The 24,310-nt window shown below is 42.6% G+C and overlaps 1 protein-coding gene across 2 annotated transcripts in view; it reads left to right on the forward strand.

The window, feature by feature from the left end:
* Positions 1-24,310, forward strand: part of RHOH (ras homolog family member H) — a 49,207-nt gene that overhangs the window by 20,097 nt on the left and 4,800 nt on the right. The window lies entirely within an intron of this gene.

The raw sequence follows: 24,310 nt of genomic DNA on the forward strand, positions 1-24,310 counted from the left end.
GTCCATTAGTTTTTCCACCCTGGGTGGACTCTGACCTTTGACTTCTGTCATCCTTGCCCCATGAGGCCATCGGAACTGCAGCTCGTTTTCCACTTTTTCATCGCCATTTCTTTCAGCTGACAAATGCTGTTTACCTCGCTGGCTTCTCCTTTATTCTTAGGTTTTGGCCTGACAGTTGCTATTTTTTTTTTTTTTTAGCTCTTTGATACTTTTAAGAAAATGGTTTTTAGGCCATGCACAGGGGCTCATGCGTGTAATCCCAGAACTTTGGGAGGCCGAGGTGGGTGAATTGCTTGAGCTCAGGAGTTTGAGACCAGCCTGGCCAACATGGTGAAACCCCGTCTCGATTAAAAATACAAAAATTAGCTGGGCGTGGTGGCAGGTGCCTGTAATCCCAGCTACTCCAGAGGCTGAGGCAGGAGAATTGCTTCAACCCGGGAGGCAAAGGTGGCAGTAAGCCGAGATCGCACCACTGCACTCCAGCCTGGGCGACACAGTGAGACTCCATCTCAATAAAAAAAAAGAAACAAAAAATAAAAACATAAGGACTTTTCACAAAAATATGATTCTTTAGGCAAGAGGTTTATTTCTCTAAGTGTCAGTTTCTCTGAAGACTTTGAGGATTGGATTGGATATAAATTTCCCCAAGCACAATGTGTGTACCAATGGTGGGAAACAAGATCTTTTTAGGGCAAGCATTTAAAAAATGTTTTTAGTAGGTATATGTTTCTTTGAATGTTTTCAGGAAAAATTATAAGTGACAATCAAGTCTATGATTTCATCTATTTAATTGCTTAGGACAAGGCCATATGAGTTCACTTAGAGTTGATTTTTAAAACATATCACATAAATAATAGTTCAAATATGGTTATCAGATGACTGAAATTTGGGGGCAGGATTAGAAGATGATCTTTCAGATTTTGACCAACTTGACTATTCTGGTCTCAATGACAAAAGGAAACAAGTTCCCATAAGTCATTACAGTGGAATCCAATGATATTATCCAAGAAACCAATATTCCTAGGATCTTAGTTCTCCTAGAAATCTTTCTAGCATGCTGAGCAGGATGGGTTGGACACAATCCAAATCACTGGAATATTACAAATTTAAAAAATTGTTTTGAGTGGTGTGTGAAAGAGCCCTGCTCTGAGGACTTCTAGAATGAGTGAGAAGGGAACTTACAGACCTACTGAGACTTGCTCCTCTGTCAGATGTGGCAGGAGGGTCGGGGTCTTGGAGTTGTTCAAGTAATTTCATCAGTTAGGGGTTAATCCTGACCCAGGATCCAGTCCTGCTGGGCCATACTTTCTTAAAGTGACTATCCAGTGACACTAGCAAATGTTACCTCTTCCCGGGAAGAAATGACAGGATGTGTTTGTATTTTCTTTTACAAAGGATCATGCGATTTTATTTTTACTTTTTTTTTGTTATAGAAGTGGTATATGTCTGTGAAGGAAACTCAGAAAACATAGATAAGCACACACAAAAAATTTGTAATTGCACCAGTATGAGCATTGTTAAAATCTTAGTATAGTTTCTTACTTTTTTCCTCTATTTTTACTAAAACATCAGGATTACGTTGCACATACCAATTTGAACTTGCTTTTCTTTGATCCATATAACAATGTTGTCACATACTTTTCCCCACATTATTAAATATTGTTCTACAATAGTAAGGAATTCAATGATAAAATAGGCGTATTGTCTTCCTCCCACCTTATACAAGTTATTTTGTGTGGCAGCTTGACTTGTATTTTAGAAGTAGAGACAAATTAAGGCAAAAATAAATAGAAATGGCAAATTAATTCCACAAGGAGTGTGTTTTCTGAAAGTCCCTGCTGCTAGAAACGGAGTTAGGATTATGCCTCCTGGTTTCAAACATGTCGATAATAGCTGTGTGTGCTACTCGAGTGGCGTCAAAGATGGATGTCCAACTCCATATTGGAGCTGTGAGTAACCTAGTGACAGCCACAAATCACCCTTCTAAGAGCAGGTGGTCAGGGAGCACCTTTCCAGTTTAGAGCATATACCAGTTGCTCTCCTGATGGACATCTGGTCCATGATATTTGACTGTTTTAAGGTGTGGAATGCTTTGTACAAGGTCCAAAACTTCTATCGTTGGTATGAACATTTGGGAGGCAAGTGAGTGATAATGACCCACGGCTGCCTTTTTGTCCGGCAAAGCATGGGGATGCTTTGGAGAACGGAAGGATTTTATTGAGTCCAAAGGACACTCACCTCTGGGCCTCTCAGCCTCCTTGGCCACATGGTTGTTCTGCTACTGAGAGTCTGCAGATGAGCTGGTGGTTTCTCCAAGCTTCCGAGAGCTCTCTCAGGTATTTATTATATGCGCGTTCTGTCTACAATGACCAGTGGACTCTAAACTGGGCTGGAACATGTTCCCAGGGAAACATGCCCAAATTCTGTTCTACCTTGTGTAAATCTAAGACAGGGGCTACTGAACACAGTCTTGGAAATCAGACACTTGCTAGGGCCCCCTGTGCTTAGCTTGGCTGATGAGCCCAGGCTGAGGGCTTTTTTGCAGGTATGCCAAAAAATGCAGGGCCAAGGCTGGGGGTGGAGAGGTAAGGCTAGGGAAGTCAAGGAAGGCATGAGGAACAGCTTGGGAGCGGAAAAAGTTCATCTGGTGGCAGGAGCTTTAGGCTCTCTGCTCCTTCACCCTTTTCTCTATTCAAATCTGCTCTCAAGGCAGCATGTGATATTGATGGTTCACAGAAACATGAACTACCAGCCTTGGAGGGGCCCTGAGAGCCCGTCTAGTTCAATGCCTCATTTTGTGGATGAAAAAACAGGTTTGGAGTGGCTAAATGGCGTAAGCAAGGTCGTGTCACTAGGGGTAGAGCTGGGATTCAAGCCTGACGGTCAGTCCAGGGCTCTGATCACCACAAGCTGCCTCTGTATACAGTATAGTGAGAAAGTCTCAACCACCACATTGACTCTTCATTTATATTTAATATTATATTTGTATTTTAAGATTGATCCATAATGGAAGGAATTGTTTAGTCCTGTACTAAAGGAATTTAGAAAGAGTTGGGTGACTCAATCTACTGATAAGGAAAAAGATTTACAATCTATTACTAAGTGAGAAAGGCATCATGGAGTACAGTATAGTATGCTGTAGTTTGTATATAAAAATGTGTGTATGGCTGGGCGCGGTGGCTCACGCCTGTAATCCTAGCACTTTGGGAGGCCAAGGCGGGTGGATCACCTGGAGTCAGGAGTTTGAGACCATCCTGGCCAACATGGTGAAACTCCATCTCTACTAAAAATACAAAAATTATCTGGGCATGGGGGCACATGCCTGAAGTCCCAGCTACATGGGAGGCTGAGGCAGGCGAATCACTTGAACCCAGGAGGCAGAGGTTGCAGTGAGCCGAGATCGCACCACTGCACTCCAGGTTGGGGACAGAGTGAGACTCCATCTCAAAAAAAAAAAAAAAAGTGTGTGTGATAATTATACACATACATTCATATATATATATGCATGTGGATTCATGTAATAATGTAATAGCTTTGGAAAAATGCATGAGAAACTTAGCCTGATGGTTGCCTCTGGGAAAATGGCCTGGGCACCATAGGAGGGAGGTATATTTTTCACTTTTATACTTTTAAAATGTTACTATAGGCATGTAATCACTATTCAAAAAATGTAAAAACATTTAAAGATGACATGTGAGCTCAAATAAGGGAGAAATATATTGCTTATTGGGAAGGCCTCATACAAGAGGTAGCATCTGAGCTGGGCTCTGGGATGGGTAGAAGTTCACCAGGAAGAGCCAGGGCAGGAAAGCTTACAGCAGCAGGATTGAAGCTGTCAAAGCAGGAAAGGCCAGGGAGAGTGTCAGCAATGTTGCATAGTCTGGAGAAATTGCAGCAAAGTAGTATGCTGTTGTTTGAATATAAAAATGTGTGTGTAATCATTATATGCATTCGTACTTACAGCATGTGAATTTATGTAATAATGTAATAGCTTCAGAAAAATGCATGAGAAACTGCATTGGCTAGGTAAAGCAGGGACAGGGCCGAGGAGAAAAGTAAAGAGAGAGAACTCGGCTGGATGGAGGTTATTTTATACTTAATATGGCATAAAGGGCTTTTTACAAATTGGCCCCATTGTCCCTTTCCAACATCATCTTCCACCTGTGCTTCAGCCACCATAACCAGCTGTCTATTCTCCAAATACCCACGTGCACACCTGGGCACCAGCCGCTTCCTCTGCCTGCATGGGGTCCACCAGTCCTATTTTCTTTCTCTCCTCCAAGACCAAGTTCAAATGTTCCTCCTCTCCCCCTCCCCACCCCACCACCCTGGAAGATTTTAACACTCTGTCCTTAGTGTTCTCTTGGCATTTTGCATTTACCTTTATTATAGAACTTGGCTGTTTAAATTTTAATTTTTTGCAGGACGAACCGGAGAGTGAGGTCATTTATACGCAGAACATTGCATCTCCTCTCTCTAATTTAGCATTTTATTCTCTGAGGTCCTAGCTATATGGTACTTTATGGTGATGAAGTACAGCCACACCATTCTGCCTTTGTGTGGCCATTGCATGACCTCTCCAAATGAAATCATTTCTTCTATAGAGAAAAAAAAGTGAGGATCAGAGACATTATTAACTAAGTAAAAAAAAATCTTTTTTAAGCCTCTGAGCCTAGTCTAAACTACATTAACATTTTCTTTATTATCTTCTGCCCCATTAGGCTCCTTAAAAGTAGGCCTAGTTTAAAGACAATTAAAGGCAGATATTCTGTCACTTTTTTTAGACTTCTATGGATTTGAAATGTCATGTTAATAGAACACTATATATGCATAAGCAATGAACTGAACCATTAAAAAAGAATTTTGCTCTGGAATATCCTGGTAGTTTCAGGGTCATTATATATTTGTTTTGCTCAGTTTCTTGATCTTTCTGATCCTTAATCAGAAGCTGAGCATCTAAGGAAATATTTTATCCTATTGCTGTGTATCTACAATATTATCTGTATAAAAAGTACATATGTCTATATTTCAAAAGAAGATTGAAAAAATTAAGAAAATCTGAATAAACTTGTGTTCTTAGATTATTCCTCTTTGTTCCTCTTCTCCCTTAGGCAATTGAGGGAGTAACTGCTATGTTCCTAGTACAATTTATTCTATAGAGGGACATGTGAAAGGTGAGCTGAGAATTCCCAGGAAATCTCAATTTACCCATCATTGCAGAGACCTTTCCTCTGCCTGGGCCAATGTCCTTCTCGGCAAGGGAAGATAGATTGCACCAGACTAAGTTTGCACATTTATCTTTCTACATAAATGGAAAACCCTTCCCAGATTGTTCAACTGGTTGCTTTTTTTCAGTTACTAGTACAGGAATACCTCATTTGATTGCACTCCACAGATATTGCATTTTATACAAACTGAAGGTTTGTGGCAACTCTGTGTTGAGTGAGTCTATCAGCACCATTTTCCCAACAGCATATGCTCACTTCATGGCTCTGTCACATTTTGGTAATTCTCAAAATAATTCAAACGTTTTCATTATTATTGTATCTGTTATGGTCATCTGTGATCAGTGATCTTTGATGTTACTATTGCAATTGTTTTGGGACATGATGAATCATGCCCATATAAGATAGCAAACTTAATGGATAAATGTTGTATGTGTTCTGACTGCTCCGGCTGTTCCCCCACCTCTCTTCCTCCCTTTAGGCCTCCCTATTCTCTGAGACACAATGATATTGAAATTAGGCCAGTTAATAAACCTATAATGGCCTCTCAGTGTTTAAGTGAAAGGAACAGTCATGTGTCTCTCACTTTAAATCAAAAGCTAGAAATCATTAAGTTTAATGAGGAAGGCATGTTGAAAGCTGAGCGAGGCCGAAAACTAGGTCTCTCGTGCCAGTTAGCCAGGTTGTCAATGCAAAGGAAAATTTATTGAAGGAAATGAAAAGTTCAACTCCTGGGAACACATGAATGATAAGGAAGTGAAACAGCCTTACTACTTGGACAAAGCTTTAGTGGTCTGGGTAGAAGATCAAACCAGCTATACAATTTCTTTAAGCCAAAGACTAATCCAGAACAAGGCCCTAACTTGCTTCAATTCTATGAAGGTTGAGTGAGGTGAGGAAGCTGCAGAAGAAAAGTATGAAGATAGCAGAAGTTGGTTCACTAGGTTTAAGGAAAGAAGCCATCTTCATAACACCAAAGTATAAAGAGAAGCAGCAGGTTCTGATGAATAAACTACAGCAAGTTATCCAGAAGATCTAGCTAAGGTCATTGATGAAGGTGGCTACAGTGTACAATAGAATTTTCAATGGAAACAAAATGGCCTTCTATTGGAAGAAGATGCCATCTAGGACTTTCACAGCTAGTAAGAGGTCAATACTTGGCTTCAAAGCTTCAAAGAACAGGCTGACTGTCTAGTTAGGGGCTAATGCAGCTGGTTGCTTTAAGGTAAAGCCAGTGCTCATTTACCATTCCAACAGATCCTAGGGCCTTAAGAATTATGCTAAATCTACTTTGCCTGTGCTCTATAAATGGAACAACTAAAGCCTGAATGACAACACATCTATTTACAGCAATGTCTACTGAATAATTTAAGCCCACTGTTGAGACCTACTGCTCAGGAAAAAGATTCCTTTCAAAATATTACAGCTCATGGACAACGCACCTAGTCACCCAAGAGCTCTGATGGAGATGTACAAGGAGATTAATGCTGTTTTCATGCCTGTTAACACAATATCTATTCTGCAACCCATGGATCAAGGAGTCATTTCAACTTTCAAATCTTATTATTTAAGAATACATTTTGTAAGGCTATAGCTGCTATAGATAGTGATTCCTTTAATGAATCTAGGCAAAGTAAATTTAAAATCTTCTGAAAGGATCTACCATTTTAGATGCCATTCAGAACATTTGTGATTCATGGCAGAAGGTCAAAATAGCAACATTAACTGGAGTTTGGAAGAAGTTGATTCCAAGCCTCATGACTGACTTGAGGGATTTAAGATGCTAGTGGAGGAAGTAACTGCAGATGTGGTAGAAGGAGCAAGAGAGCTAGAATTAGAAGAGGAGGCTGAAGGTGGGACTGAATGTCTGTAATCTCATGTTAAAATTTAATGTATGAGGAATTGCTTCTTACAGACGAGCCAAGAAAGTAATTTCTTGAGACAGAATCTACTTCTGGTGAATATACTGTGAAAACTGTTGAAATGGTAACAAAAGATTTAGAATATTACATAAACTTAGTTGATAAAGCAGTGGCAGGGTTTGAGAGGATTAGCTCTAATTTGCAAGAAGTTCTGCTGTGGATAAAATGCATTTCATGCTACAGAGAAATCTTTCATGAAAGGAAGAATCAATCAGTGTGGCAAACTTCATTGTTGTCTTATTTTAAGAAATAGCCACAGCCACTCCAACCTGCAGCAACCACTACCCTGATCAATTGGCAGCCATCAACATTGAGGCAAAAAGATTAGGACTTGCTGAAGGCTCAGATGATTGTTAGCTTTTTTTTTTTTTTTTTTTTTTTTTTAGAGAGGGTCTTGCTCTGTTGCCCAGGCTGAAGTGCAGTGGTGCAATCATAGCTCACTGTAGCCTCCCGGAGTCAAGTGATCCTCCCACCTCAGCCTCCTGAGTAGCTGGGATTACAAGTGTGCTAATAGAGTCCCATTGTGTTTTCCAGGCTGTATTGTTAGCATTTTTAAGCAATAAAATATTTTTAAATTAAGCCATGTATACTTTTAGACATCATGTATAGTGTAAACATAACTTGTTGTTTTTTTTTTTGAGATGGAGTTTCGTTCTTGTTGCCCAGGCTGGAGTGCAATGGCACGATCTTGGCTCACTGCAACTTCTGCCTCCTGGGTTCAAGCAATTCTCCTGCCTCAGCCTCCCAAGTAGCTGGGATTACAGGCATGTGCCACCATGCCTGGCTAATTTTGTATTTTTAGTAGAGACAGGGTTTCTCCATGTCGGTCAGGCTGGTCTTGAACTCTTGACCTCAGGTGATCTGCCTGCCTCGGCCTCCCAAAGTGCTGGGATTACAGGCTCGAGCCACTGCTCCTGGCCAACATAACTTTTATGTGCACTAGGAAACAAAAAACACTGTGTGACTCACTTTATTGCAAGATTCACTTTATTGCAGTGGTCTGGAACTGAACCCGTGATATCTCTAACGTATGTCTGTATATCATACCCTTCCTGGGCAATATGAACAGGCTGACCTAATTCCTTCTAATGCTGAGTGGATTCTATCGAATGGATACGGCATAATTAATTTAACCCCTGCTTCTTAATGGACCTTTCAGATCTTTCCAGTTCTTTTTTTGCTGTCGTGAATAATGTAGCAATGGAAATTCTTGCATATCTTGACTAGTTGTGTAGACACATCAGTACAACGTGTTGAAAGAATTGGAATTGCTGGATTAAAAGGTCTCCGCATTTAAAAGTTTAATAGATACTGGCAAGGACTTAAAGGATGGAGTGGTGCAAGGGGTCCCCCCTAAGTACAGGAAGTAAGGGGGTATATCATTTATATAGAATTTTAAAACAGTAATAAAACCAGTGTGGGTCTGTTTTTTATTATCACCATGCGCTGGCAGTGAAAAAGTCAGAGTAAGTTCTTAATAGTGTGTACAGCTTTCACTAGAGCTTTGGGGCCAAGTTGCATCTTCAGCTTCTATGGCACAGCATAGTCCTGAGTTTAAGCTGCAGATTAGACATAAACAATGATAGCACAGTGATTGTAGAAACCCCGGAACAGAACTCGAGTGACCTCAATTCCGTTATTCTCTCAGAGTTTTGTATTTAAATTTGAAACAACAAAGGAGAATGCAAACTACAAAGTATAATTAATGCTGATTGGTAAGTGCAAATTTTAATTCATACATGAAATATTTTACTGAATTATTGTTATTATTTTTTAGAGACAGGGTCTCACTTTGTCACCCAGGCTGGAGTGCAGTGTTGTGATCATGGCTCACTGCAGCCTTGATCTCCTGGGCTCAAGCCATTCCCTGTCTCAGCCTCCTGAGTAGCTAAGGCTACAGGTACATGCTACCATGCCCAACTAATTAAAAGAACTTTCTGGTAGAGATGTTTGTTCATTTTTGTTTTTTGTTTGTTTGTTTTCAGACAGAGTCTCACTTTGTCACCTAGGCTGGAGTGCACTGGGGAAATCGGCTCACTGCAACCTCCACCTCCCAGGTTCAAGTGATTCTCATATCTCAGCCTCCCAAGTAGCTGGAATTACAGGCATGCACCACCACACCCGGCTAATCTTGCTGTGTTTCCCAGGCTGGTCTCAAACTCCTGGACTTGAGCAATCCTCCTGCCTCGGCCTTCCAAAGTTCTGGGATTATAGATGTCGGCCAGTACACCTGACCTGAATGATTTTTTTAAAGTTCAATTAAAAAAAAAAAAGTAACTTATTTGTTTTAAAGCTAAAGAAGGAATAAAAAATAAACAGTCTGTTCCTGATTCTTACGCATTGCTAGGAAAATAATTTTGTCACCTAGAGGAGAGAGGTTGATAGATGATCAGTTGTGGGTGTCAAATACACTAAGGACGCCGCTGGATTCTGTTCAAGTGCCCTCTACAAAGATGGTGGTCTTGTGCTCATCAAATGGTGTGTGAGAGTGTCTGATTGAGGAAGAATCTTTAAAATGCTGTAAGAAATCAGGCTTGTAGTAAGAAGGAAATCACCCACCAGCAGAAAAATGTATTTCCGGCCTTTCTTCCTCACCCTCTGCCATTGTTTTAGGATTGCTCAGTTTCATCAAGGTTTGAAGGATAGGCAGGCTCCCACTAAGAGAGAGGTAGGGAGAGGGGAGGTAGAGACCTATGAATGGGCTCAGAGGCTGGACTGCCAGAGTCTGAACCCCAGCATCTCTTCTCATTAGCTTGTCATCTTGGGCAAGGTACTTCACTTCTCTGTGCCCTACTTCCCCCAGCTGTAAAATGAGACAAAAATGATACTGACCACATGCAGTCTTGTTGTAATGATTAAAGGAGGTAATTTTTATAAAGCACTTAAAACAGCGTCTGGCAAATGTGTTTATTGTTATCCTTATCTGCTAAGGGCCAGGCATTCATCTAGGCATGGGAGATAGATTCTTTTCAGTTGCCTTAAAAAAAAATCCTGCAAATGATGCATGATTAATTCACATTTTGCAGTTGTAGTTATGTGACTTGCCCAAGGTTATACTGCTGCTCAGCAAGGGAGATGAAAATCTAACTGTGACTGTCTGGGTGCGGTCGCTCATGCCTGTAATCCCAGCACTTTGGGAGGCTGAGGTGGGCGGATCACCTGAGGTTGGGAGTTCAAGACTAGCCTGACCAACATGGAGAAACCCCATCTCTACTAAAAATACAAAATTAGCTGGGCGTGGTGGCGCATGCCTGTTATTCCAGCTACTTGGGAGGCTGAGGCAGGAGAATCGCATGAACCCAGGAGGCGGAGGTTGTGGTGAGCCGAGATCACGCCATTGCACTCCAGCCTGGGTAACAAGAGTGAAACTCCATCTCAAAAAAAAAAAAAAAAAAAAAAAAAAGAAAAAGAAAAAAATATCTAACTGTGACTGTCAACTCCACAACATGGGCCCTTTGCAAACAATTGCATATCGGCAGCCTTACACATTGAAACTAAAACTAAATCACCTCACTCCTTCCAGTGCTCTGGGCTGCATATCCAGAAGAAATTATTAAATGCCTTGACTTCTTTTATAGCTTAAGCAATCTGCAAGTTAAGGGGTTATCCTACTTCTAGAGAATGCTGGAAAGCTTAATGATTTCTCCTAAAAAGAGATGATCCATCTCGAAGGAAGTGGATGAGAAAGGGAACAGGTGTTTAAAAAGTATTTTTATATTAAAACTGGGAGCTGTGGCTGGGTGTGGTGGCTCACGCCTGTAATCTCAGCACTTTGGGAGGCCAAGGCAGGTGGATCACTTGAGGTCAGGAGTTCGAGACCAGCCTGGCCAACATGGCGAAATCCCGTTTCTACTAAAAATACAAAAATTATCCGGGTGTGGTGGTGCATGCCTGTAATTCCAGCTACTCGGGAGGCTGAGACATGAGAATCACTTGAACCTGAGAGGTGGAGGTTGCAGTGAGCCGATCTTGCCACTGCACTCCAGCCTGGGTGACAGTGAGACTCTGAAAACAAGCAAACAAAAAACAAAAACAAAAACAAACAAAAAACATTGACAGCTACCTTTTGAGTAAAAAGCCATCAGTACACAATAAAATCTTTCTGTGGGAAAAAGGCAAAGAAATAAAGGTTGCTACTGTGTGAATAATTTGGCATGTCTATCTAGCTATATGAGCATTGTGCTTAAAATATTAAGGAAATTAAGTATGGGCTATACAATGTAGGCATAATGTGTATCTGAAAAAATCCTGTGTAGATGGAAAGTGTGCTGACTCAGCTGGTTCAGTTTCTGGGCCTCGTGTGGGCCCCCAGCAGCTTAACCACTTCTCTCAAGTCCTTGGTTTCCTCATGGGAGAAATGAGTATGTTGAAATAGATGACCTTTCAGGCATCTCATCATGCTGAGTTTTTTTTCCGCAGCAGGGAACATGCTACTTTACATTCTGTTTAGGTTTTGCTCAGTGAAGGGGGAGTACCAGGAATTTGGGGAATTCCCAGAATACCTGGGCACTATATATATATATTTGCAACACATTTAATCAGAAAAGATTAATATCCTTAATCTCTAAAAGGATTTTAAAAGTCATTAAGAAACAATGACCGTCTTGCTGGAAAAGTAGGTAAAACCGATGACTTACAAAAGAAAAAATATATGTTGTCAAGAAACAGATGAGCAAATTTTAATCTTCACCAGTTGTAAATGAAATGCCAATGAAAAAAAATCAAACTTGCAAATATTATACCCAGTGAGAGTTGATAGAGAGATGCAGTGATAGGCCCATACATGGAATATACATTGGTTCAATTTTTTATCTCTTCTGTTCCAGCAGTTGCTCTCATATCTATTTATCCTAAAGAAATAATCATATATTTATATTAAAAATATTCACTCAATGTTGCTATAGTGAAAATAAGGAATTATTAAAGTATCCAACAGTAGGCAATTGGTTAAATAAATGATGCTGTATTTACATAATGAAATTTTATGCTGCCATTTTCTATGTCAAGAATCTTGACATAGAATGTTAAATTAAGACCTAAATGTTAAATTAAGAAAAACAAGATGCCAAACCGCATATAAAGTATGGTATTCTTAGTTTTGGAAAAAAATGATGCACTGAATAAAAAACCCCAGAAAAATGTATGCTAATATTTTACAGCTTTTGGTTCTAGGTGGTAACTGATTTTTATCTTCTTTGGATCAGTGTTTTCGAAATGTTCTATAATGTGTATGTACTACTTTTATAATCAGAAAATAGGATATATAGAAATGGTCTGGAAAAAATGAGGAGAGAAGTTAGAATAGGGAGGTCATCTTCAATCTGTTTGGACCAGCAAGTAAAAGCAGGAAATGCTGTCCACCACCAATGGCTTAAATATGTGTGTTGGATGGTGGTGGTGGTTGGTGGTTCTGGGGTTGGGGATGGGGGAAACCTTGAGATGTGATGGTTTTCTTAGTCAGAGATGGCGCTTTACAGCTGGGAAGTATCCTGGACTTGGTGGAGGTCTATCCAGACATCAGGCAGATTTCATATTTTCACAGACAAAGGCTACGTTTACGTCTAAGGGGAAAACACAAAATACTAAGATAGAAACCTCCAAAGCCCCCTCACCTTTTCAGACAACAAGAACCCCCAGGGCAGAGGGTCTTCCTCACTCTCAGAGGTACTTTGACTTCTCATCTGGTTTCGTGTGGGTAATGCATTTTCACTCTTGAGTTTCTTTTCTTTTTAAGGTATTTTCATTATGACGTTTGTTCTTTTGCAAAGAGCTAAGTCTGCAGAATTCTACCCAGGGAGGGCCAAGGGAAGTTAGTGAAGGTAACGATACCAGTTAGAAAGTTGAGTTTGGGTCATCTCAGGGGCCTCCTTTGGCCTCCTTTGGCTTATGTTCTAGAGATGGCCCTTACTTCCCAGGAATAGATAGTGATGCCTTACTGAGTTGCAGGTAGAGTCTGTATTGAAGCGCAAGGTTTTCTTCCCTGACTTGTCTGGGAATCCTTACCCAGGACTGTGGCTTTCCTCTTCCATATCCCTCCACCAGGAGGCAGGCTGTAAGCCTCTGTGCTGTCATCCTTTTGCCACTTCCATGAACATGCCTTCAAATACTTGAAAAAGTCACTATAGCATAAAGTATACTTTTCTCTTTTGGTGATGCTTTTCTGCATTTTCTCTATAACCAGAGAGTAAAAATAAAACTACAGCTTGGGACCTGGCGCGGTGGCTCACACCTGTAATCCCAACACTTTGGGAGGCTGAGGAGGGTGGATCACCTGAGGTCGGGAGTTTGAAACCAGCCTGACCAACATGGAGAAACCCCGTCTCTACTAAAAGTACAAAATTAGTTGGCATGGTGGCGCATGGCTGTAGTCCGAGCTACTCGGGAGGCTGAGGCAGGAGAATCGCTTGAACCTTGGGGGTGGAGGTTGCAGTGAGTTGAGATCTCGCCATTGCACTCCAGCCTGGGCAACAAGAGTGAAACGCCATCTCAAAAAAAAAAAAAAAAGAAAGAAAGAAAACAAAAGCCCCCAGCCTTTAAAACTTTTAACACGAAAAGTTTTGAAGCTACACCAAAGAGGAGAGAATAGGCTAATATACCCCTGTATACCCACCACTCAACCTCAATAGTTCTTAACACTTTTCCAATCTTACTTGATCCATTGTTTTTGCTTGTTTTCTGGAATAATATAAAATAAATCCCTGACATCTTATTGATTTTCCTCATCAATACATCAACATCTCTATCAGATAAGGGCCTTAAAATACAATTGACAAATTGATTGATAAATAAGGGCCTGACAATACAGTTATCACCTAACAAAATTAGCAATAGTTCTTAAATGTCATCTAATACCCAGGCCATATTCATATTTATTTGAATATCTAAAAGAATATAAAAAGGACTTCTTTTTTTTTTGAGACAGAGTCTCACTCTGCCATCCAGGCTGGAGTGCAGTGGCACGATCCCCCCTCACTGCGACCTCTGCCTCCTAAGTTCAAGCGATTCTCCTGCCACAGCCTCCTGAGTAGCTGGGATTATTAACCACCATGACGGGCTAATTTTTGTATTTTTAGTAGAAACGGGGTTTCGCCATGTTGGCCAGGCTGGTCTAGAATTCCTGACCTCAAGTGATCCACCTGCCTTGGCCTCCCAGAGTGCTGTGATTACAGGTGTGAGTCATGGCACCCGGCCTGGACTTTTTTGAGTCCAGGCCTCCCTCTGTTGTCCAGGATGGAGTGCAGTAGTGTGATCTCAGCTCACTGCAGCCTCTGCCTCCCAGGTTCAAGCGATTTTCCTGACCCAGCCTCCCGAATAGCTGGGACTACAGGCACAGGCCACCAGGCCCAGCTAATTTTTTTTGTCTGTGTTTTTAGTAGAGATGGGGTTTCGCCATGTTGCGGCTAGTTCAAGACTATCCGCAACATGGCAAAACCCCATCTCTACTAAAAGTGATCCACCCCCCTTAGCCTCCCAAAGTGCTGGGATTACAGACGTGAGCCACCGCGCCTGGCTGTCAGCCTGGACTTTTAAAACTCTTATGAGTAAGAAGAAAGAAGAGGTGGCTTGGGGCTGAGGATAGCTATGAACAGCTGTGATTCAGGAGGCAGAATTATTCAGCTTTGCTCATTTCCTTTGCAAGGAGGAGAGAATGAAACAGACCTTTAAAAGGGAATCAGAAGTTGGAGTTAGTGCTTCTAGGAATTGTAAACGAATTCAGCAGTGTAGACCTAGAAAAATTTTCAGAGTCACTGATAGGGATTCACAGAAATTTTCTGTAGCTTCAAGGGACCAGCCCAGCCTTTTTGTTCCCTTCTGAGACCACATTAAAAAGACAAAACAACATACAGGAAGCACTTCTTCAAAACTGCGCAAATAGCACATGCGTATCGTGGACACATTTTTAAATGCACTTAAGCAAGGAGAAGAAAATGGGAATCACATACAACCCCAGGACCCAGAGACAAGCCAGTGGGCACCACTCTAGACATTTTCACAGCTCTGGAATCTCCTGTACAGGCCATTTTGAAACCTGCCATTTTGAAACCTGCTTTCCACCCATTTAGCTTAGGAAGCCTTTTCCTGTGTCCGTGAATAGACCCGTACGATGTTATGTTAATGGATTTCAATATAGGAGCAAATTGGTTTGTGCAAGACCCACCTATTCTTAGGTGATTTTTTTTTTTTTTTTGCTATACATAACATAGAAGAGAACATGTTTCTAGCTAAAGATTTCATGTCAAAGCTCATGGGAGAGGAAGATGACCCTGGCTACCCCACTTCTCTTCCCCTTCATTCAGTAAACGATAGCCTTGTCATACGACGGCAGCCTGTGGCTCTCCTGAAAGCGCTCTGTCTCTTCAGCAGGCCCCCCAGTGGGAAACACCCACCTCTTCATGGATCTCACAGATCTGTCTCTCTCCTCTGGTGCTGCCTATGTTTGCCAGCAGCTTCTCCCAGGCCCCCAGGCCTACAGCCTCAGAATCACCTTGTTTCAGGCCTGCGTGTCAGTTCCACCTCGTGGATGTTGCTGGGGCTTCTCTCCCTCTTTCTTGTCTCACAGCATCTGCTCTGGATAAAGTGATCCTTGATCCCAATGGCAGGAGCCTCCCACTTGCCTCTTTGGTCTTTCCCACCTGCAATCCAGCCTAACCTGCCACAAGAATGAGCTTCCTACAGCCCAGCTTGATCTCCCATTCTGGGCTCCGCCTTTTAGCCCAACTGAGCTGCCTCTCACCCTTCTAGGTGCCCTAGGTTTTTCCTTCATTGCTCATGTTTCTCTTTCTTCTCTGTGCATCTCAAGCTCAGTGGTTTTAAGGGTCATGTTCTAATATCATGGCCTCCACAAAGCCTTCCTTGATTCCTGCTAGTTGCAGGTAGCACCTTTTTCCCTTTGTTGGCACTTTATTTGTTCCTCCCTCAGTTCCTTGCTGAAGTTTATGTCTGGTGTTGCCATTAGACTGTAAGTTTTTTTGAAGGCAGAAGCTGTGTTTTCTTTAACTTGGCTTCAATGCCTGACACAGAGTAGGTGCTCAAAGAGGTTAGTAACATTTAAGTTAAAAGAGAATGGATTGGTAACAGTTTTTTTATTTTTTGAGACAGGGTCTCACTTTGTTGCCCAGGCTGGAGTGCAGTGGTGTGATAATGGCTTACTGCAGCTTCAGCTTCCTGGGCTCAAGTAATCCTCCTGCCTCAGCCTCCCAAGTAGCTGGGACTATAGGCATGCTCCACCATGCCTGGCTAATTTTTTTTTTTAATGTAGACTTGGTGGTGAGGCACCGGAGGTTGGGGGTGGGGGGGTCTCATCATGTTGCCCAGGCTGGTCTTGAACTCCTGGGTTCAGGTGATCCTCCTGCCTTGGCTTCCCAAAGTGCTGGGATTATAGGCAGGAGCCACTGTGCCTGACTAGTAACATTTTATGTGCTAAAGACCCAGGGATTTTAATTGGCTGTTAACCGATTTTAACTGGAGTCAGCTGGAGCTAATAGTGTGCTTTGGCTGCTGATGAGCAGAAGGCAACCTTGGATTGTATAAAATCACAGGCTCATCTCCCATAATCCCTCCACCGGCCACTTCCTGCTCCCCACTGAGCAGCCCACAATGCAACCTCCCTGAACTTCTTCTACTTCCCCAAATCAAACATGTATTTTCATGCCCCCGGGCCTTTGCACATGCTTCTCCCCACCCCCAAAGCCTTTCTTCTCTGTTGCTTATCAAAATCTTACTCATCCTACAGATCAGCTGTCACCTTTTAAATGTGGGGCTCCCAAATCACCACTCCTTTCTCCCATCTCGAGAATTAATGCTCCCTCTCCTGTGTGTCTGTAGTACTGGTTCATATCATCATCATCATAGCAGCTACTATTTGCTAGTACCTGTTTTGTTCCAGGCACTGTTTTAGGCTCATGACATTCACTAGCTCAGAACCATCTTACGACAACCCCTCAAGGTAAATTATAATAATGGTAAATACTTCTACGGTACTCACTCTGTGCCAGGCACTATTCAATGTGGTTTACATGCACTACCCATTTAATTCTGTACAGCCACCTTGTAAGGTAGGTATCATTATTTTATTTTTATTTTTATTATTAAAAATAATACCATCAAGCAACTCACACCAGGTAGGTACCATTATTATTGCCTATTTACAATTAGGGAAGAGGGGCTTAGAGAAGTTAAGTGACCTTTATGAGATCACATAGCCAGTGGGGCTGAAAGGCAGTATGGTTCCAGAGTCCGTGCTGTAGACACTATGCATATTTGACTTTGTTGTCAAAGGAACCGAAGCTCAGAGAGGTTAAGTAATTGCCCCAAGGTCACACATTTAAGTGGCAGACATTGGAGCCAAACCCAAGCCTGCCTGACCCCAGGTCTACGTGCCCCTTCTTACTCTGAACTACCTTTCTGTCTAGTAGGGGTTGGCAAACTTTTTTGTGTAAAGACCAAATTGAAAATATTTTAGGCTTGGTTGCAACTTTATGTTGCAGTGAGAAAGCAGTCATAGGCAACATGTCAATGAATGGGCATGACTGTGTTCCAATAAAATGCTATTTGTGAAACCTGAAACTTGAATTTCGTATAATTTTCACATGTCATAAAATATTTTCCTCCTTTGGATTTTTTTCAACCATTAAAAAATGTAAAAACCACCTGTAATCCCAGCTACTTGGGAGGCTGAGGCAGGAGAATCGCTTGAACTTGGGAGGCAGAGGTTGCAGTGAGCCGGGATCATGCCACTGCACTCCAGCCTGGGCGACAGAGTAAGACTCCCTCTCAAATAAAAAAATAAATAAAATAAAATAAAATAAATATAAAATAAAATAAAAAATAAAATAAAATAAAAATGTAAAAACCATTCTCAATTTATGGCCCTACAAAACCAGGTGGCGGGCTGGATTCAGCCATGCATGGGCCATAGTTTGACAACCTTACTTTATAGCATCATGACATTATAGAATGATTAGATAGGCATGATTTGCCTTTTTGCTCTCTTTTTCCTAGAACAGTTCAGTTCAGGCCCCAAACATGGATACCCAACTGAGAAAACACGAGTCCTTTGGTAAACAAGATCCACATTCCCTAAAAGAAGTTCAGAGACCACGTGTCCTTCCCTGAGCACACCTCTTGGGGTTGCACCCTCAACTCCAAGCAGTTTTTCAGGCTATTCCAACTATCTTGAGAAAAGAAGTAGGAAATGCATTTCCCCATCACTTTAGTTTTGAGATGAGTTTCTAAGGGTGCTCTGGGCAGTTGCCTAGCTGGCTAGTCTTGTATTTGACTCTGAAATTGAACCGGACTAAGAACTCTAGACCTCAGGCAACGATTCCTTGATTGTGCTCCTGGGAGTGGAAGAGACCAGTCAGGGCAGAGTTGCTGGACCAGAGGAGGGGAAGGGGACCACGGTCCTGGTGTGGTTGGGGACCAGAGGGCAGGACACACGGCTCAGAGAGGCTTCAGAGCTTAATATGTTGAAATAATAAAAGGCTTCAGGACTTGGCAATGTTTTGTTTTAATTCAACTATAAAGGGGTTTAATATGCTTCAGGCTTAGGAATATAAATACTGCTTAACATTTTTTATTCTGGTGAACTTATGTTAAAAGTTGCAAGTCAGCATCTTTTTTTTTTTTTTTTTTTTTTTTTTTTTTTGTAGAAACAGGGTCTTGCTATGTTGCCCAGGCTGGCATTGAACTCCTGGCCTCAAGTGGTCCTTCCACATCAGCCTCCCAAAGCACTGGCATTACAAGTGTGAGCCACTGTGCCTGGCCAAGCAAACCAGCATCTTGCAAACAAACTTTCAGAACAAAGTCTGTTTCAAACAGAGATGATCTATGCATGAAAGTACACTGACTTAAAAATGATTTCTTTCTGTGGTTTTGAGAGAAAATCTAGTGATTATTTGTAGCAATTAGCAACACAGTAGGGGGAATTATTAAGATAGGATTCAGATTGGTGAAATAAATTCTTGCAAGTAAAACTTAAGATAAAATGCCACTTGAGAAGATGTTCACCACAAAGATGGTAACCTTATTTTTAAAAATGCTTTTTATTGAAGTTTTATCTACATACAGGAAAGTGAACACCACGTGGGTATACAGCTTGGTGGATTTTCACAAACTGCACACACTTGTGGAACCAGCATCCAGATCAGGAAGCAACAGATGTCCTTTAAAACATCAAGAACTGGGCCGGGCATGGTGGCTCACGCCTGTAATCCCAGCACTTTGGGAGGCCGAGGTGGGTGGATCACCTGAGGTCAGGCGTTCAAGACCATCCTGGCCAACATGGCAAAACCCCTTCTCTACTAAAAAATACAAAAAAATAGCTGGTCATGGTGATGGATGCCTGTAGTCCCAGCTACTCAGGGGACTGAGGCAGGAGAATCACTTGAACCCGGGAGGTGGAGGCGGCAGTGAGCCAATATCGTGCCACTGCATACAAGCCTGGGGGACAGAGTGAGACTCCGTCTCAAAAAAAAAAAAGAACAAAGCACTCAGCCCCACTTCCCAGCTGGGGAGCCCCCATGGCCTCACCCATCCTGAGAAAGGCCTGCTTTTGCTGTGATGTCCTTGCTAGGCTATAAAGGGGCTATTGAAGGTGCTGGCTAGAGATGGGTTGCTGAGGAGCATGGTGACTTCCTGGCCATTTAATTGTGTTAGATTCATGGTGGAGTCAATTTCCTTAGTGAATGAATCAGCTGCTACCAGCACAGGTCCTTTGTCCGAAGCTCCTTGAGGAGGATGACATTTAGATGTATTCTCTGTAGTTGATAGGTCATCCCCAACTGGCGACGGACTCATATTTTTTAAAAAAGACAGCTGAGGATTCCGTCAGCATTTTGAAGTAAGCTACCTCCACCAAAGCCCAGCTAACTTCAAACCTGCAATAATAACAGTCGGTTAATAATAGTCATAATTTCACTTTAGCTCTATATTATGATGTATTGTTCTAAAAAGACTTTCTCGCAAAACCAAGAAGAGAGCATTTCCAAATGTACAAAGTATTGTAAAAGTACAAACGGAAATTATTTCTGTATTGTTATCATTTCCACCTGATCCGTATGAGCTCCCAGTGAAGAGGGCAGGGCAAATCTGATTCCATTTTACAACTGAGAAGACGAGCCATTTCATCAGAGTGGTGGTTTCCATGTCAAATGTACATAGAGGTATTTTGGGAACACAGCAGGGGGCATCTGATCTGGCAGGGGCATCTGATCTGGCAGGGGCTGGGGAGCACTGGTGGTCAAGGAAGGCTTTCCAGAAGGAGTGGGAGTTGGGGGCTGGGTGAAGAGCAGGTCTTTCCAGCCAATAGGATGGCACAGAGCGAGCCTGTGGAGGGCGTCAGGTGGAGAATTGGTGTCTGTTAGCATGGCCGTTAGAATTGAGGCCAAAAGGAAACCAGGATTTCCTACTGAACAGCCCTCAGTTCTCCGGAGGAGGAAATGGGTTAGGATGTCTCTTCCCCTAATCCCTCACTTGTGTCTGTCTTGGTCTCTTTGCCAGAGTGGGCAGAAGGGCCCAACTCTGTTGCTTTTGCAACGTGAAGCCTCCCTTCCCTCCTCTGTCTCTGTGCGTGTGAACCCTGGAGGCCTGTTGAGGGACCCTTTTCTATGAAAATGGTAGAAAGAGGAAAAAGGGCAAGAGCATCAAATTATGGAGACCCCGGAGGCTCTGGAGGTGAAGGCTCATTAATTCTATCTGATCCAAGGCCTGAGAAGAACGGCCTGGAGGGCCACTCAGTGTCATCACCCATGACGCTCTCGTAACCCTTCCGTACGAAGAGACATACTTGGGCCACTCTTGCCAGTTAGCCACTTGGGAAATACCACGGAAGACTCACTTTTTTTCACCCAGAAGCCCTTTTAGGGAGAATTTCTTCAGGAGAAATTCCGCTGAATTCAAGCCCATCAGACTCACATGCTGATGATGTAACCCGCGGCAGCTCACTCCTGGACACATGTGACCCATTCTGAAGATTATCTGTCATGTCCTTATAGGGTATGGCTCTGCCTTGGACTGCAGCTCCTCCCCTACCTCCCCTCCTCCCACAGCTCCATATTTAGGCATCTGCCAAGGCTCCTCCCCTCCTCAAGGCTTATCATCCATCTTTACTGCCGCACAATGATGCGGTGGTTTGTTTTCGTATTCACTGCAGCAGGTAATAAATGTTCCTACTTTGGCTTCAGTTTTAATAAAACTATCAGAAACTGCTTTACAGTTTGGGAAACTGAGGCCCTGAAAGCTGACTTGATGGGCCACTTGGGGTCAGAACTGGCTGGCACATGAGGGTCACTTGATTGAACAGAGACTTTTTCTCCTTTCTGACTCTCTAGGTAGCAAAGCTTAGACAGGAGTCTCTCTCTTTCTTTCTCTTTTTGTAGCCATGTCTGGGTATGAGACACACAGAACACCCTTTGCTGGAGAAACCTCTTTTGTGCTACTTTAAATTCCCTACTTAGAGTTAATAACTGTTTATCATTATATTTAGTAATTGTAATTTGAGAATGTTATTAATAGGGACTACTTACTGTGTGTTTACTATGTACATACAATGTGTTTATATTATGCACCTGCTAAGAATTTTGCACTCTAGGCCAGGCACAGTGGCTCACGCCTGTAATCCCAGCACTTTGGGAGGCCAAGGTGGGCAGATCACTTGAGCCCAGGAGTTTGAGAGCAGTCTGGCCAACATGGTGAAACCCCATCTCCACTAAAAATACAAAAATTAGCCAGGCGTGGTGGTGGTGCCTGTAATCCCAGCTACTCGGGAGGTGGAGGCAGGAGAATCACTTGAACCCGGGAGTTGGAGGTTGCAGTGAGCTGAGATCACACCACTGCACTCCAGCCTGAGCAACAGAGCGAGACTCCGTCTCAAGAAAAAAAAAAAAGAATTTTGCACTCCCAGCTCTAAGCACACTTAATACTCTCAACAACCTGTGATACAGATATAATACTATTACATTGATTTTACAGAGGAGGAAACTGAGGCTTAAGGAGGTTAAGAAAATCTTCCAAGTTCGTCACACAGGTAGTCGGTTGGGCAGCTCAGATTCAATGCCAGGTCCACCTGACTTTAAAGCCTATGACCTTAACAATTATGCCTTATTAGTTTCCTTTTGCAGATATTCACTCAGGAAATTTGGCTTTAGCTCAGTCAGTTTATTGGAAAGTTTATTTAAATAACCAAAAGGGCTGGGTGTGGTGACTCATGCCTGTAATTCCAACACTTTGGGAGGCTGAGGCGAGAAGATCACTTGAGCCCAGGAGTTCGGGACCAGCCTCAGCAACATAGTGAGACCTTGTCTCTACACAAACTAAACAAAATTAGCTGATCATGGTGGTGAGTGCTCATAGTCCTAGCTACTTGGGAGGCTGAGGTGGGAAGATCACTTGGGAGGTGGAGGCTGCAGTGAACCACCATTGTACTCTGTCTCCAGCATGGGAGATAGAGCAAGACTCTGTCTCAAAAAATAAATAAAGGTGGCCAGTGGCTGTGTGTGGTGACTCACGCCTGTAATCCCAGCACTTTGGGAGGCCAAGGCGGGTGGATGATTTGAGGTCAGGAGTTCAAGACCAACCTTGGCAACACGGTGAAACCCTGTCTCTACTAAAAATACAAAAATTAGCTGGGTGTGATAGTGCATGCCTGTGGTCCCAGCTGCTCGGGAGGCTGAGGCATGAGAATTGCTTGAACCCAGGAGGCAGAGGTTGCAGTGAGCTGAGATCGAGCCACTGCACTCCAGCCTGGGCAACAGAGCAAAACTCCATTTCAAAAAAATAAAATTAAAATAAATAAATGCCCGAAGCATGCACATTTTTCCTAATTCTGGCCCTGCTACACTGGGGTCAAATAAAACTTAAGGCCAGGTGCAGTAGCTCATGCCTGTAATCCCAGCACTTTGGGAGGCTGAGGTGGGAGGATTGCATGAGCTCAGGAGTTTGAGACCAGCCTGAGCAATATAATGAGACCCCCACTCTATTTATAAAAAATAAGATAATTACATTAAATTAAAAAAATAAAATGTAGAAATGTCTTAAGAGGTCTTGGCTCTGGACTAAGTCACAAATGCATATATTTAAGTTGCCTCTTGGTCTAAGGATCTAAAGTTTAACCAAAGCCTGTGGAGCCCTCAAGGAGTCCTTCCTCAAAGGTCTAGTCTCAAATGGGGTCCATGACCACGGTGTGTGACAGTAACCTGGTGTGAGTCTGGAGAAAGAGTCCAGGTAAACATTTGGCAAAGTGGTCCCTCCGCTATGGACATTCAGGATTTGGCATTTCAGATAGTAGTGAAATGGATAACTCGATGGCTTCCTATAATTCCCAGATGCCAGGTTTTGTGCTAAATCAGACTCTTCACATTCTGAATCCTTACAGTGATCACATGAGGAAAGTCCTTTTCTTATTTTCATTTTTATGAGAAAACCAAGGTTCAGAGAGGTTAAGTAATTTGGCCAAGGTCACCTGGCTTACATGTGTTTAAAAACATGAATATGTATCATGTGAATTATTTATATGGCTAACTCATTTGCAAAGGCTATTAGGTATAATTAAACAACAGGGACGGTGGGTTGACGAGGATAAAAATGTCTTGGCAGCCTGACGCGGTGGCTCACACCTGTAATCCCGACACTTTGGGAGGCTGAGGCAGGAGGATCCCTGAGGCCAGGAGTTCATGACCAGCCTGGGCAACATAGTGAGACTGTGTCTCTACAAAAAAAGCAAGAAATTAGCCCAGTGTGGTGGCACACACATGTAGTCCCAGCTACTCGGGAGGCTGAGGTGGGAGGATCTCTTGAGCCCAGGAGGTCCAGGCTGCAGTGAGCTGTGATGACACCACTGCACTCCAGTCTGGGCGACAGAGCGAGATCCCGTCTCAGAAAAAAGAAAAAGAAAAAAAAATGTTTTGGAAAGGAATGCCAGGATTTAGAGAAGTGACTTAAAAATTATGTTTAAATCAGACGTGTAGGTTTGCTTTGTATTGCCCTGCATGACACATGTCAGGAAGATCGCCAGGGAGGGGAGGTTACAAGCCCAGGTTGCAGGAATAACCTTTACTCTGAATTTTGGTCTGAAAGACTTTTCCTTCGTCTGGAGCTGGGCTGGCCTTGTGATATTGTGCCACAGCAGACACGACACTGTCTCCAAGGCGGAGCTCATTGCCTGGA

The sequence above is a fragment of the Pan paniscus genome, chromosome 3, assembly GCF_029289425.2.
Source record: "Pan paniscus chromosome 3, NHGRI_mPanPan1-v2.0_pri, whole genome shotgun sequence".
Taxonomy (NCBI): domain Eukaryota; kingdom Metazoa; phylum Chordata; class Mammalia; order Primates; family Hominidae; genus Pan; species Pan paniscus.